At 34.7% G+C, this 13,320-nt stretch overlaps 1 pseudogene; it reads left to right on the plus strand.

The window, feature by feature from the left end:
• Nucleotides 1–2,529: 2,529 nt before the first annotated feature.
• On the plus strand, nt 2,530–6,175 carry LOC137765964 (protein downstream neighbor of Son-like; annotated as a pseudogene).
• Nucleotides 6,176–13,320: the final 7,145 nt, after the last annotated feature.

A 13,320-nucleotide genomic window follows, 5' to 3' on the forward strand; every position in this document is an offset into this window, starting at 1 on the left:
AAACCATAAACAAGACCAAAAGACAACCCTCATTATGGGAGAAAATATTTGCAAATGAAGCAACTGACAAAGGATTAATCTCCAAAATTTACAAGCAGCTCATGCAGGTCAATATCAAAAAGACAAAGAACCCAATCCAAAAATGGGCAGAAGACCTAAATAGACATGTCTCCAAAGAAGATATACAGATTGCCAACAAACACATGAAAGGATGCTCAACATCACTAATCATTAGAGAAATGCAAATCAAAACTAAAATGAGGTATCACCTCACACCAGTCAGAATGGCCATCATCAAAAAATCTACAAACAATAAATGCTGGAGAGGGTGTGGAGAAAAGCGAACCCTCTTGCACTGTTGGTGGGAATGGAAATTGATACACCCACTATGGAGAACAGTATGGAGGTTCCTCAAAAAACTAAAAATAGAGCTACCATACGACCCAGCAATCCCACTACTGGGCATATACCCTGAGAAAACCATAATTCAGAAAGAGTCATGTACCACAATGTTCACTGCAGCTCTATTTACAATAGCCAGGACATGAAAGCAACCTAAATGTCCATCGACAGATGAATGGATAAAGAAGATGTGACACATATATACAATGGAATATTACTGAGCCGAAAAAAGGAACGAAACTGAGTTATCTGTAGTGAGGTTGATGGACCTAGAGACTGTCATACAGAGTGAAGTCAGTCAGAAAGAGAAAAAGAAATACCATATGCTAACACATATATATGGAATCTAAAAATAAATAAATAAATAAGGTTCTGAGGAACCTAGGGGTGGGACAGGAATAAAGATGTATACGTAGAGAATGGACATGAGGACATGGGGAGGGGGAAGGGCAAGCTGGGACGAAGTGAGAGAGTGGCATTGACATATATATACTACCAAATGCAAAATAGATAGCTAGTGGGAAGCAGCCACATAGCACAGGGAGATCAGTTCTGTGCTTCGTGACCACCTAGAGGGTTGGGATAGGGAGGGTGGGAGGGAGATGCAAGAGGGAGAAGATATGGGGATATATATATATGTAGAGCTGATTCACTTTGTTATAAAGCAGAAACTAACATACCACTGTAAAGCAATTATACTCCAATAAAGATGTTAAAAAAATAATAATAAAATAAAGTTAAAAAAAATGGAAAATGGGAAATAGTAAAGAAAATAAGAAACATTTAATAAAAATGGCATATCGTCTTGGAATTTTAAGTACGTAAGCCCAAACTAAGCTATACAAATATACAACTTTTAAAAATTCAAATTTTAAATATGATGGAGTTTTAAAGCAAAAATTAAAAACAATATATAAGAGGAATTCTGCAAGAACAAAACCATTGTAGAAGGAAACAAACGATAAATGGATTTAATTATGTGAGTCTGACTGTTATCTGGGTGTGAGGCAGAGGTGCAGATAGGAACAGGAATGGCACACCTATAATGGGTCTTGAAAATGTTCTACAGGAGAGACTGTTATACTTGTGAGACTAACTGAACATGTCTGAGAGATAAAAGTCTTACTATCTCCCAAGCTCTCCAAGGAAACTTTGGCAATGATAGTCACATTTCTCTTAAGGCATACAAAGAGACAGTGAGGGAAAAGGCATAAATAAAGTTTAGGACTGAGATATCGAAAAACATCCCCTGTCCCAGACATGTTGAACAGAACATTAGAGTCATAGAAAAGCAAGGTACCCTAACTGTAGATTTGGCAACATGATTAATACTACCATTATGTAAGGGGGTTTGGTGACCTGTAGTGAAGTGAAATGATTAAGTTAGGAAATCTAGGAGATGGAATAGGTCAAATGCAAGTATAATTTATAATTCCCCCATCTTCAAACACTTACCAAATGACACTCTGAGAAGGCTTATAGGTCTTTTAAGTTAAATCTCACTGCAGATTACAGGAACACATAATACACCTGCTATTCTAGATAAAAAATATCAACTGGATATTGCAGGTAAGGAAACCCAGAAAGAGGAACACAAGACAGATGAAGATTTAAATTTTTAGGGTCAGTATCCTTTATGTCTAAAATTATATTAATTTTGAATATGAGTTTGAGAGGGTACCTACCATTACTGTCAAAAGATGGAGTAAAACTTTCAAACGAGAAGTAAAATAGCAATTGTGTTAGAACATCTCAGAGACACATCTACATGGGATAAGTGTATAAACAAAAGTTTCCGAGTTGGAAATGAATTACTGGAAATCACATGAGATTTGCCTAGTTTTCCCTATAATGTTGCATCCAGTCACTGATTTGTTACTGGAGAAAATTAAATGCTTATGATTTGGCAAGAAATGGGAGCATCTGTACAGCTCAGAGGGAAGATTACTGATTTTTTTTCACTTATGTGAAATTTGGTCCCATCCACCTATAGACTTCTATATTCCTATTATATATGCTTTCCATAGCTCATTATTGGGAGAAGTAAAAATGGAACTGTCACACTGGTGGGTGTTTCAGGGTTCACACTGCAGGGCAACTCCCTCTATTTCAGGGAAGATTTAAGAGATGTATAAAAGAGCCCTGGACTTGTCCCCAGTCATTGTCATAGATCTATGGATTGTGGTCTGGAGCTCCTGCTTTATGTGGGACTGTTGGATTTAGGGAAGTTTTGAGAATTCCTTCTTGCTTTCATTCTCCATCTTTCATAGCCCCAAACTTGAATATCTCCAGCCTTAAATTTTATGCAAATTATACACTTCCTGAAAATAAAGTTTATAACACTAGATGTTCAAAGATCATGCAAACATATTAATATTACAATAATAGACAAATTACCCAAAATGATGAAAAATACTAATTTTGATATTGGATGGCAGTTTACCAAATGAGTCGATAATATGCCAGTTATATAACCAGAATTAAGGTATCTGCTGGTATTTCTGTTTCATGTGTGTCCCCAAATTCAGAGACTTAATAAATGGATAAATTTGAACTCTTGAGAAAATTTCTTTTTTAAACATCTTCAGGCTTATTCATATTCACACTATATAGAGTAAAATGGGGTGGGAGTTAACAGGCAGAGTTGTTTGCCCAAAATACTGAGTCATGAAAACACTCATCATTTGATAACAGCTGTTAACTCTTACTGCTGAACAGCTGGAATATGTCAAGGAACAAAGCAGACAAATCTCCCGCTCTCGTGGGGCTCAGGATTTAATGGCTTGTTTGTGTGTGACGAAAGGAGGAATAAACCAGTTTATCTCGCTACACTTAATTCAAATAATGATCGTAGCCTGACTAATCCAAGGGGATTATAAAATATGCATGGGTTTTTTGTTTGTTTGTTTTTCAATTGCTACGTGGCATACCTGCAGAAAGTAATAAAAATCTCAAGTGTATGGTTTGATGTTTGATATATACCCATGTAATTCACCCCGCATCAAAATACATAACATTTTAAGCACTTCAGAATCCTATCTTGTGATCCCTCTACAGTACTATCAATTCCCCTGGTAAAGATGACTATTTTTATTTCTATCACTGGTGATTAGTTATGCCTGATGTGGGATTTCTTACTTTTTTTCATTCCAGGTTGTATCTGTGAGATCCATCAGTGTTTTACATGTAGCTATTTTTGCTAAGCCTTTAGCCTCCCTGCTACTTCTTTCTGCTGTAATTCTTGGTAATTCTTCATCTAGCATACAAGTAGTTTACAGGTAAGCAAATATTTGAAGGAAGGAGAGCTGGCACGGTTTGAGATTAATTTCATCAATGTTTCCTCCTCTCCATGATTCTATCCTCTAGATTTAGCTGCTTTGTCTACCATGAACTCAAATCTCAGATTCCTCATCCCATTTCTCTCATCTGCAACTCAAGTTTCTCCCTTTTCTGGATTTTCTTCCACCATTATACAGACATACATGGATGTCTTTTACAATGAAATCTATCACAACCACATGTGCATGCATGCATGCTCTCATGCCAAACATCTCTCTTCCTTCACATTTCTCTCCAGCTATTTATCCATTTCCTTATTTCTTTCACCCAAATCTCTGGTTTATCACCGCCTTTCTCTTCTTATCCCACTTCATTCCACACCATTTCACTCAAATTGCTTTTATCCATATCACTAATGACACTTATATTGCTGAATTTTGTGTTTGCTAGTCTGTAAACATCTTCAGCTAGTCAGCATTTGACGCAATTTTTAATTTCCTCTATACCAAAAGATTCTTCTTTCGGCTTTGACGTCACACTGATCTTATATGTATTTTTAAGATTTCTTTATCCACTGAGTGGACCACTGACTATAAAGAATAAAGAGTAAAAGGAGAGACCCATGTCAGGTGACTATTGCAGCAATCCATAAGTGACTTAATCTTGGACTGAGGTGCAAAGAAGGATAGAGAGATAAACACACATAATCAGGACTTGTTTTCTAATTAGAATAGAAATTAAAGACACTATAGGCTGGTGAGGGAAAGGAAATAATGTCTCAAAATGGCTTTATTTTTAGATATGATAATTGGCTGAGTGTGAGTACAGTTATCCAAAATGAGCATTTGCCAAAAGAGATCTGTGAAAAATTAAAATTTCTCGTTTAAGTATGTCAAGTAGTGGATAGGATATGCAAGTTTTACAGAGTTTGATATATAAGTGTGAAGTCCTTGGAATATAACGTGAGCCATAGGGAAGGGCCTTTGGAAAGAAAATAGATAGCAAAAAAAAAGGGGGAAACTGGATTGAGCCCTCCCTTTTCCCAATATTTACAAATAGATCTCAGAAGATTAAACAGTTAACTGAATTGCTCCAGACTCCACAGACATCCTTCTCCAAACCTGATATTCCATCTTCAAGTACTGAGTTACCTGTGGACTGAAGTATTAAAACTTGACTCCTTTTCACTCCTTCTCAACCCTTTTCCTAGGCAGATCATTTGAAAGCATAGGAAGTAGCTCGAGGTCTTGTCCAGCTTTGTAGGGCAACAGAGTTATTGGGTTGGCCAAAAAGTTCGTTTGGGTTTTTCCATACCATCTTAACGGAAAAACCCGAATGAACGTTTTGGCTAACCCAATAGTTTGTTTCAACGTAAACAGAATCCCAAACTCCCACAGAGCTCCACTGGGCCTTAAGCAGGGCCTTACCTATCAGGTATACCCTCCAATGCCACCTTGCCTTGGCTACCACTGTTCCCTTGTGTTGAAGTTGATAGAAAAATGGCTGGAGAGACAAGACCTTAGTCAAATGATGAAAACCTGCAACACATTTAAATTGGTGACTGGTTTGTATGCTTTACGTCTCTATATAATCTGCTGGAGATGAACTTTGCCCGTGTCTATGCTTGTACCTATCAGTCTACTATCCCATTTCGCACAGCAGGATTAGTAGTAAGTGACATAATCATGACTCTCATATCTCCTACACCTAGAGGTGTAAGAAGAGCTATGAGAAAATGAAGGTATTGAATTCTCTCTGCCTTTAATAAAAGAAAATGGCTATAAGGAAAAGAAAGCATCTGGAACAAGCTTGGGACACAGGAGGGAGGTGCGAGCATTCAGTGATGAAGGTTAAGTAGATTTTTCTGGCTGGAAGAGATGAGAGTGAAAGATGAAATTTAAGAACAAGCATATTTTCTATCAACCTAAGTAAAGAGAAACATGGATTACAGACCTGAGTCTACTGTGTTGGTGAAAGGGGTCAACACCTTTACATTGCTAAAGTTTTTGATCAACTGTAAGAACTTAATTGCTAACTCAGGTCCATAGGCATGACTTCCACCAACCCTCTTATCCCCTACAGCTTTCCAAGGTGCCACAATACAAATGTTTAAGGCATGAAGTGTAAATATGAAAACACAGGCTCTTTCTGTATATAAAGATTAATTTAGTTTGGAGATTGTAAGTCTTATCATGCTTTATTCTCTACATTTTGTGACCATGCTACTCAAATCTTCAGAGAGTGGGTCTTTTTCTGTAGGACTATATACACATGAGCCAACTACAATATTTCATATCTGCCTGCCAACAGATAAGGTACTGGATAATGAGACTGTTCATAAGAACCTTGCCGACTATGATCTACAACTAAGACGCTGGACCAATTTAGCCAAATACCATCACTGGGGAAATCATCTTTACAGCATTTGGAAATGAGTGACTACATTTATCACTGGAGATCCAAAACACCAAGTAACCCTAAAAGGAAACTCTGAGGGAAAAAAAGCCTTCTAGCAAGGACATTCATGGTTCTTAAACCACTGACTTTAAAGTTCATTCTGGAAAGGAATACAACAAAAATATTCAAATGTTGTTTATGAACAGTATCTTTTTACATTACCTTTTATTACATGCACTAAGCAATAGGATTAAGGTTTTAAATCAACATTTTCTGTTTTTACTACTTTAAGTTAGATATTCAGATATGAATATAACTCAAACTTAAAAAAAAAACCCTCAAATAATGTGAATGAGAATTCTAGATTCCTTACAACTTCATTATAAACTTAGTAGAAAACTAAGTTAACATCAGTTTTACCTTGAAAATGGAAAATTGAGGCTAAATAGTAGCAGTTACCTTATGGTATGATGGCTAATGGCATCAGGGCAAAACTATATTACTTTTAACAGTTTACTTAAGATTATTAGCAGGTTCTAATTTTATAAAGGTAGAAGACAAATGTAGAGTATCTACTGAGCTCAGTGTTCATAATTCTACCTTAGCTTCTTTCCTTCTGATTTCTAATTCCTATATTCTCAAATATATTAAATTTGTATTTCAACACATGTGGATTCAGACAAGGTATTATATTACATTAGGTATTATATATATAAGGTATTATATAGGTATTACATAAGGTATTATATAATATACATATACTACCTAAGGGTAATATTGATATATATTATAATAAGGGCTTATACTATATTGTAAGGGTATTATATTCCATATGGAATGGTGTTAAGAGTTGTAAAGTATGCTTAGCTGTCATGGCAAAGTAGTGCTTAATGTGTTTATAAATAAAAAACATGAAAAGGAAGGCAAGCGAAGGTAGAATTTTGGTGTCTTGGAAACAAGTATAATAAAATACTTCAAGATCAATAAGCTATCTCCTGAATAAATAGTGGTGAGAAGTTGACTAATATTGTATCAGAAAGGAGGCAACAGGGACTTGTCAACATGGAAGCAACTGGTGATCAAGAAATAACGTTGGGGGCTTCCCTGGTGGCGCAGTGGTTGAGAATCTGCCTGCCAATGCAGGGGACACGGGTTCGAGCCCTGGTCTGGGAGGATCCCACGTGCCGCGGAGCAACTGGGCCCGTGAGCCACAACTACTGAGCCTGCACGTCTGGAGCCTGTGCTCTGCAACAAAAGAGGCCGCGATAGTGAGAGGCCCACGCACCGCGATGAAGAGTGGCCCCCGCTTGCCGCAACTAGAGAAAGCCCTCGCACAGAAGTGAAGACCCAACACAACCAAAAATAAATAAATAAATAAATAAATAAACTCCAATCTCTAAAAAAGAAAGAAAGAATGTTGGTGGCAAGGGAAAGATGAAACTCAAAGTACAGTAGCTTGAGAAGAGAATGAGTTTGAAAAAAATGAGACTACTTAAAACAACTCTTTAAAGAAGTTTGTTTGAGGACAGGTGAGGAAACAGTTACATTTAATTCTTCGGCATTTTGAAAAACAAAGACACAATGAGAGACAGTTCTGGAGTAATACAACATGAAAATGAGGAAGGAAATTTATTATTAAAGCAGAATGTTAAGATAGACTGAGAATGGAGACTTTTAGGGTACATCTACCTGTATAAGGAGGGGGAGAAACATTTTGTAGGACTTTTTTTTCTCTGTAGGGAAAAGAAATTGGCTTTTTTTTTTTTTTTTTTTTACCTGACCTGCACTATGTAATTCTTTAGAAGAGCTGCCTGTCTTGGCTAAAATAAGCCTTATGATTAAGTTATTCATTGATAGACTTTTGCGAGCAACATCCAAGTTGATTCTTAAAAGTCCTAAATCAAATAGAAACAGTGATTCTGACAAGGAGATGTCTCGAAATAGTGCACAATTCTCTGACACTCCGTAATTCTTCCCACCCCATCCCAGCTCCTAGAAATTAGCCACAGTTCTGGAAGACAACAGGCTCAGATGATAATCCCATTAAGGTCACAAAAGAAGAAAAAGAGAAAAAAAATCAGACAAATCAGTAATCCATCAATCAGTCAGGATAAGTTGTGGCTTACAGTTAAGTTTCCTATTTTATGTATCTTCTTTTTTTATTACTCAGAATCAGTGATGGGCAAGGATCTGGGTATTTCTCCTTGCCTTGACTAGGTATTCTTTTTCTGAGATGAATTTTTCACTGAGGTTGACTTTTGAATGCAAGTGGTTTACACTCACATTTTCCTAAGCTTGTTTTTGGCTGTTAGATGTATTTAGGATTTCTTTTCTTTACAATGATGGTATTTGATTCACATTTTAAGCTTGTTGGCCTGAAACAGATAAAGGCAAACCTGCCTACTGAGGTTAATATTGCCTGCGTGACATGAAGTGTCTCCATGCAAAATTATAGGCCAGCCACATTCTATACTGAATTCTGAAGTAAAATAACAAGATACGATGTGGTCATGTTTCATCACCTGTTCACAAATGTCCCTTTTGGATTTTGAGGCAAGGGGTGGCTGATTAAGGACAGAATCACATTTGAAGAACCTGATGTTACAGATGTCTATGTTTTTAATGTATCTGTATCCATTATTGGCTTGATTAGTGATTTTCCCATTTCATTGTTACAAACATTAACTAAATCTCATATTGCATTTCTAGATTTTCATATTTTGAAGTGATGTCTCAATAGGTTTTGTTGTTGTTGTTGTTTGTTTGTTTTTCCTTTAACCATAGAAAATGTTCCTACTTAGGAGCAAAATAAAAAAACAAATCAAAGCTCCCTCATGCTCAGGAATGAGCTGATTATTTGTTGTAATTCTGAACAAATAGGAATGAGCATTTAAATAGTGTTTCAAATGTCTGAAAAGAACATTAGCATTCAAACTAAAACCATAGCATTTTAATATTCTCATCAGAGCTGATCAGTTAATAAAAATGGGTCATTAGAAAATAAATAGCTAGGCCTCTCATTAAGGCACCAATAAGCCAAAATAATATTAATGTCTTCCACATTTGCCTAATATTCATGGAGACAATAGTAGTCAAGCACCGACCTCTTTCCTGTTATTAAATTTTCCTAATTGTATATATATTGTATGTGTATGTGTTGATATAAAACACGGGGGAGAGAGAAAATGTAGGAGGCAGAAAATGAATTCACAGTCAGTCATGTGATTGCGTAAAACTGGGGTCACTGGCTCTTAGCAAGTCAAATGGACATTGTCAGGGCTTTTCTAATTTGACTTAGCAGCAGACCTCTTACCCCATCTCAGATCACACTGTTCCCTGGGGGCACAGTCCTTACACTCTCCGGATTGTCCAGCTGCCCCTCTAGCTGCTCCTTCTTCGTATCATCTTTGCCTTCATCCCTGCGCCAACTAGAAAATTGAGTTATCCTTGATGATGCTTTGTCCTTCATCCCCCACATCCAATAAACACAAGTCCTTGGAGATTCTCTTTAATAATCTACAGTTCTCATCTACTTTTCTTTATTCCACCGTTTTGGCCCAAATCATCAAATTCTGTGGTCTGGACACTATAATTGCTGTTTTTTTACTGGCTTCCACCAATGAATTCACACTTCTAGCTACACACCATCAATATTTACTGAGCAAACACGTATGTTTATCACCCTTGTGCACATTACAGTAAAAGAGCTTCTCATTACTTTAAAATAATAATTTTTAAAATAATCTATTACATGGCTACCATCCCATGCCATGTACCTTCCCAGTCTGTCTTCACCCTTGTCACACATTTGTATTCCATGATATAGTCTTTCAGATATTCCTTATGAGAAAATATGGTATGTTTTTTCTGGACTCAGCATGCTTTACTTACTGTCTTAGTCTTTCTATATTTCTATTCCGGTTAACTCTAATTTGTCATTTCAGTATCTGCTTAAAAGTTACTTTACAATTAAGCATTTAATGACTTTTAAAACTGACTGAGTAGCCAGAGTATATGGATTCATAACATGCTGCATTTTATGTCTTTAAAAATTTATAGCATACTTAATAATTTATTTGACTGCCTATCACAGTAAAGTATATGCTCTAGGAAATAAGAGATGAGATGTCTTGTACACTAATATATCTATAGCGTTTCTTTATTGCTTGCTAAATAGATGATCAAATGGTCATAAATGAATTATTAAATGATTTAATACCTCTTACCTTATTATTCACTTGATTTTTGGAAGATATGGAAATGCAATTGATGTTAGACCTCCAAATGAATTAATAACTGTTCTTTATGGTAAGAAGTATCTTTTATTCCATAAAAATCCCCATTTATTGTGTTAAGATCTTAGAATAAGGTAGATGATTATTGTTTTAAAAAATCAGCAAAACACTCTAAGAGTATGTATAAGGGCATCGGTTAAGCATTCTGGAATGAACATACCAGTTTACAGCTGCTCTTTTAAAAACAAACTTACACAAAATAAGTGGGTTTAAACAATAAATAAACTTAAATACCAAGAAAATGAGAAAAGGAAAACAACAACAAGCTTTGGAAACAGGAAAGTATAGGGCTAATAAATAAATAAACAAATAAATAAATAATATTATGCAAAACAAGTGAATAACGCTGAAATTCTCAGAATGGCTCAGGAATTTGATGAGCCAAGTAGCCAAGTACCTCTGAAATTTTGGGGTGTGAAGCTGACAGCAGGAGAAATCATATGAAATCTGTAAAAACAGAAAATAGACTCATGATACTCTTTACCATCCTTTTCAGCTGGTAAATTACCCTTTGCCCCTTGAAGAGTAAACTGTAAATTTCCTCTTTGGAGACACTGAAACAGAAAAACTTAGAAGGGATCCTAAGACACAGTGGAGATTAAAGATGCTATGCTTTAAACATGGAAATAATTATAAAGTTTATGTTCAGAATACAGGTGAGACTTCCTCCCAAGACCCTTTCTCCCACTGTGAGAACATGGTAGCCAGGCTTAAAATCTCATGCAAGAGACCGAAGAATTGCTTTCTGGTAATAATTAGCTTTCTAAGAGAAAAAAAAAAAAAAAAAAAAAAAAGTGCAGAAATACTGCTCTTTGAGATGTCCTTTTATATAAAGGTCTGGAAAGATCACAGTAAAATTAAAAATCAACAAACTCTGTTAACCCAAATAGAACTTCCAATTAGCTAAGATACAGTCTTACTCTTTAATATGAAGGTAGAACCCAGTCTCACCAGACATTGGCAGAAAACCTTTAACATGAAACACAGATACCAGAGCAAGCAGACACACATAAAAAAGAAAGAAAATTCAGGGAAAAGAAAAAAGGCAAAATTATAGTTAATTAAATAATATTAATGTATCACAAAATGAATACTAATTAGATTATCCATGCAAAACACCAATAGATTCTACAAAGAAACAGTAGGAGGACTTGAATAGTACTTTCTCCAAGAAATAGACAAAATTGCTAAACTAGCTGGAAGTACTAAGTGAAGAGTTATACTTCTGGTGGAAAGTTAAGGTATATTTTATTGTATATACACAGAAAACTAAGCAAAGAGTAAATGAGACTATTATTAATTTAGAGAAAACACAAACTGTACACATAAGGGAATAAAATCATAATATGATATTTACATCTATAAGTATTAACTATCTGTTCTTTACAATGTTATCATGTAATACTGAAGTAGCACAAAATTATGATACAATTATATCAAAAAAATATATGAGGAATTGTGTACATGTGGGGAGAGATATGAGGGAGCTGGCTGTATTTTTCCTTAGTGAAAACTCAGTTTCCCTTAGTAGAAATATTCCAAAAGAGACAAACCAAAAAACATTAAGATACACTTTTTGAGAAATAGAGACAAATTCAGAAAGAGGTTAGCTAAAGATTATAAAGCCTTTACCTCTGGAAAATGTGAATTAGGTGAGAGATGTGAGAATGCTATTGTTTTCCAATATCTGTTTGGTAAAACTCTTTATTTTAATTATGAAAATTTGCATCTCTAGTACAAACATTTACAAACAAACCAAAAAACTTCATGCCCAGGTATTCTAAAAAGCCTTGTGTACAGAAGCGTATCACCCCAAGCTTATACTCTACTCCTGACTAAATACATGATTACTCAGGTAAGGAAACTAATGAGAATTCTCTTTGAATACTGTACATTAGATTTTTTATGTATTTATTTCTCTGAAATTATTTTCAGTAAGTAATAGCGACAATCAAAATTATATTTTAAAATGTTTTATTAAAACATATTTTTATATCTACATACATATAAAAAATACAATGAAATGAATTAAATTAAGGTATTATTTCCTAATACAATTACATGTAATTATATTCAGTTCTGATGGTGGTGTGGTGATACAGAAGCATGCATAACCTGGTGCTTTGAATATAAAGCAAGAGATCTAAAGCAAGATAACATTTCCTTTGTCCTATAATCTCTTTGGCAAATACACCAATATGCATGAAACAAGTTTTATCCAAAATGTTTGTGAATACTATAGGATATGTTTTATTATAATTTGTGTAATTCTGATTGTCATTTATAATGGAAAATTTGGAAATGACAAAAATGATTTTAAAATGTGAAAATCATATTGGCAAACAAGTAAGGTTGATATATATGACAAAATTGCACACATTTATTAAAAACAATATGTTCAAACAAGTTTACTGACTTTGGAAAATGTTCACAACATAAATATAAGCAAAATTGTCCACAAAAATCATTATTTATAAAGGTGACTCAACAAAATGTTGTCATTAGTTTTTAGTTTTACTTCATATATCCTCTATTTACAGGTATCATATATTTAAAAGGAATAAAGCATTACATATTAAAATATTACTATGCACCTTAATATGACCAGTGTGACATATTTCTGTTTACTAGATGCCAAAACAAGTAAATACAATGGTGTTTTTGAAGAATTAAATAAATATAATAAAAAACTTCATTAATCCATTCACTGAGTATCAAATATTTGAAATATTCTATATTTGCTGACCAATTCCATAAGATGAAAAAAGACATAACTTTTTTAAAAAGAGTTACCACTTTATCTATTGTATTTTTTGTGTTTCAGATGACCTACTCTAGACTCAAATGCAATCAAGTTTATGGCTATCATTTTATGATTGCTACTGCCTGTTGCCATTTTCCACTTTACTATATGTTAGATATCCATCTTTCATTTTTTGCATCAGAA

Source organism: Eschrichtius robustus, chromosome 6, assembly GCF_028021215.1.
Source record: "Eschrichtius robustus isolate mEscRob2 chromosome 6, mEscRob2.pri, whole genome shotgun sequence".
Taxonomy (NCBI): domain Eukaryota; kingdom Metazoa; phylum Chordata; class Mammalia; order Artiodactyla; family Eschrichtiidae; genus Eschrichtius; species Eschrichtius robustus.